Below are 4,331 nucleotides of genomic sequence, written 5' to 3'. Positions count from 1 at the left end.
TGACAGCTCAAACGTGTACGGCAACTCGAAGAGTATATTTCAACTGTTGTAGGTAATTGTTATATATATAATCCGTGTTCGTCTGCTTAACCTAGGTGCTAAGTAATGAGGTATATATATTTTTGGCTCTAGAGTTTTAGGTTAGGTGGTTCGTTGCTTGTAAACCAACTATCAGCTCGTCTAATCCAATAGCTGTCGCCTTGTCTTCCTATGCCATTGTTACTTTAGCGGTAAGCAGGGTATTTGGATCTAGAGTTTGTCTGCCTATGCCCTTGTCTGCTTATGTTCTGATTGAAGTTTCCAATCACACTCTAGCTGATGCTCAAATTGATAGCACCATGTGAACTACTTCTATAAACTATTTCTTATAAAAACTAATTTCAGTTTGTCTGGTTTCGGCTTACTCCAGCTTATTTCGACTTGTTCTCTCTTACATAATACTGGCCATGTTTGGTTTGGGATAAAAAAAATCGCGAAAACTTTTTGCAACTTTGACCAGTAATTAGTATTAAATAAAGTCTAATTACAAAACCACCTGCAAAACCCCTAGGTAAATTCACGAGATAAAATCTAATGAGGCCTTTGAACGCATGATTAAAGCATGGGTGCTGTAGCATTACTGTAGTAAATTATGAATTAATTAAGCTCGTTGGATTCGTCACGCAAAGTTGCACCCGTATGTGAAAAGGTTTCGCAAATAAACTTCATTTAGTACTTCATGCAGGCAAGATTCTTTTTTGCGAATTTTTTTAGGAGTAACCAAACACGGCGAGTTGAATCAGCCGAAATCAGCCGGTTTTTCCCATCAAGCCGAACAAAGACAAAGTTGGCTCTAGATTAGGTTTAGTTTGCAGTCTTATTTTATCTAAAAAAATCTCCAAACAGGTATTTTGTGTTAAAAAAATAGATGCATCTAAATTCAAGTGAAAAGGACTCTTCTCTGAAAGATCAAAGTCAAATAGGGACTACCTAATTAACCTATACGAGCAAAGTTTGCCACCAGTTGATCCAAAAATTAAAGCGAAGCACATTGTGTGTGGACGGCCTTAGCAACTAGCATATAGCCACAAATACAAATATCCTCCGTACAATACAAATGGAGCCATATGCACACATGAAAACTACTGCACTAGAGGTAGAGAACGACAAACCTAACAATACTGCAGCGCCACCAAACAGTGGTCCATTCCATGGGCTCATCGCACCGCACAGCAACCACGCCTCATGGCCACCCGTAACCATAGGAACTTGTGTACTGCAAGGCCTGAACGAGATAAGAGCACCAATAGCATTATAGCAGCATGGAAACAGTGAAGCAGGGACAAAGCATCTATCTGTATCAGAGCCAGATCACACCTTGGAGTCTGAAAACGATATGCTCCATCCAGAGGATCAGACGCACGTAGGTAGGATATGCGTGTAGATGCTCAGTATGATGGCACTTGTGCATTCCAACTTTGTAGGATACGTTGTCATTCCAAAAATATTGTGGCCCGGATGAACTTTATGATCTGAAACTGGTTCGTCCCCTCTTATCCACATTGTATGGCAATGGTGTTTTTTTTTTCGCAAACCATTTTTCTCCTCTCCTGAAAAAAAAATATTTTTCTTGCACTTATAAAATTGGCAGAAACGAGAATTAGGTGTCATGTATGATCATGAAACACGAATATTCAGTGTTCTTGTTCGTGTTGGTCGGGATGAAGATACGGTGTTTTTTTGTTAGCGTTCCATGCAAGCTACCCGCCCAATTGCCCCCATACAAATGGATTTTGCGCATTTTAAAAAAGGTTCATCTAGCTGGAATATGCTCCTTTTAATGTTGGAATATGTTCTTGGCAAGATGAGAATATATATGGCAAAAGAGAGAAGGCCCACTCAGTCGTCTATACTATATAAGAGCTAGGTATGTGGCAGGACAAAAAGGGGGGGAATAAAACATGGCCAAATCAGATATGCTGTTAGCTGATTCTTTCAGAATTGTTGTGCACTGGCATTTCAAAGGAATAAAAACTGAATTTGATGAGTTTGTTGTGAAAACTCCTTCGGAGGTCTCTGTGATATAGAAACCGGTTAAAGTGATATATTCTCATGATGAGACTTATTCCTTTTTCCAAAAAAAAACTATTTTTTTCTTATAAAAAGTGGCTTACACAGGCGGACGAGCGTGACAGTAGTGATATTAAAATTAAATTGGTTAAATGGAAGTTGCCTGGTAACAGTTTGGTGGTTTCAGCAAAGATTGTTGTGCTTGGATTGCAAACATGTATGTAATTTTGTTCATTTGGTTATGGCATGAATTAATTTACAAGATCATGTCACCCTCACCCTATTTCAAAGGGGAAAGTTTTCACTGTGGGGTCGCTCACCTACCACTGCACTAACCGAAGAAATAATGAGTGCAGTAAGTTTGTTTGTTTGTTTTTGATAAAATGATTAGTGCATCTCTAGCATGTAATGCTAACATCGCATTCGATCTTCTAAAATGACTGCATACACCTATTGGAATCTAGAAACAGACAAATATCAAAGGGCAAATTTGGACTAGTAGATTAGTATTTTCCCAGAACCTTGGGAAATTGTTCTAGCTAGCTATTGTTTCCACTGATGTTTAACATAGTAGAGCTAGGAGCTAGGGATGGACGACAATGATCCTTCACATGATATGAGCCACAAACTGTCAAAATCACACCAGGGTTTTTTTCCCTCAATTGAATAGGACATATGATTCTAGTGCTGATGATTTCTCGTCTGTGTTGAGAGCTATATTATGTTTTTATACGCGTAGGGCTTTGCGTGCCCTGCTGTCTAATGCAGCTTGTAAAGCACGAAAGGACTCCAACCTACCAGCCGATGCGGAAATGATACACATGTAAAATTTTGTGCTGTTTTATTTCCATCAAAGGAATGAGAGCGTCACCTTTCAAAATGAAAGATAAAAACGCTTATTCTTTTCAAGAACTGAAACTAACATGATGCTTGTGAAGCACAAAGAGAAAAGGAAGATAAGTACAGTAAACCCAAAGTCCCTAGACCTTAACGTGAATCAAAATCGGAACAAACATGACGCCTGTGAAAGTAAGAAGGAAAGCCAGTTGCACCAGCACCTAGTATAGTATACCCAGGGGCGGAGACGGGGGCCCTACCTCCCCTAATGCTCCCGTAGCACCATTAGCGAAGGATGAAACTCATCCCAGTGATGACCTGCGACAAGACTGTTGGGCCCCCTCAATCACTGCTTCTCCCCCCATCAAATCTTGGCTCCGCCCCTGAGTATACCTTCCAAGTTCCAATACCTTTGTTTCTGTTGAAAACATGCTCACGTGAGCCACTTATTATTGGAACTAGAGTGACAGGAAATTTGCAAAAGTGATGCTGACTTATACCAGTGCCATCTACCGATCTACGTCTACTGCCTAATTCCCCTTCCTTTTTCTTACTAATTTGAATGTTACATCACGAATTGATCCTCGCCCCGGGCAATTGCGATATCTCACGCCATTTCATTACTACGGCACGTGCTTTGTTGCAGCTGGTATTTTTTTTTTCCATAAATTCTTACAACAAACCCATGTTTTTTTATGGTCAAACCCATATTTTTTCCTTAAACCAAATAAAGCCATGCCCCCCTCCCCCAAAAAAAGAAAAAGAAAAGGAAAAAAAGAACTAGTTGATTGACCAATTGTTCATGGTCCTATTTGGATCCATGAGTTATTTTTTATCTCTCCCTTAAATAGCTCAAATAACTTTATAGGGAGCCAAGCAGGTGGGTTATTTTTTGATTATTTAGAAATAATCCACCAAAAAACTATCCCCAAAAAGGTAATATTTATGTTATTTTGAGTGGGGTCCACTACAACAAGAGAGAGATAATGGAGCTCCAATAATTAAAAATAATTAGAAAAATGCGTTAAATGCTAAATAACTCTTAAATCCAAACAACTCAAGAGTTATTTTGGTGGAGAACTATTTCTATAGACTAAAAAATAATAATAAAAAGAGTGGGATAGTTTTCCAAACAGGACCACGGAGGCTGCGGAGCGAATTGGTTCATGACGACGGCACGCCACCCCATACAACGGCCCCCTTTTGGTACGTCAGCATCTTTTTCTTTATTGCCGTTTTAATGGAGCTGTCGTGTAGAGACATCAGATCACGAGCTGTCAGCTACGAAAACGAATTTAAACCCACTAGTTTAAGGTCTCGCTTAATTGTAGGTGTAAAATTTTTGAAATAGAATTTTTAAATATTAAATATATACTGAACTTGTTTATAAACTACGAGACAAATCTAATGAAGTTAATTAATCTGTTACCGTAGCAGTTACTGTA

This window comes from Panicum virgatum, chromosome 1N, assembly GCF_016808335.1.
Source record: "Panicum virgatum strain AP13 chromosome 1N, P.virgatum_v5, whole genome shotgun sequence".
NCBI lineage: Eukaryota > Viridiplantae > Streptophyta > Magnoliopsida > Poales > Poaceae > Panicum > Panicum virgatum.
This window is presented reverse-complemented; position numbering follows the sequence as displayed.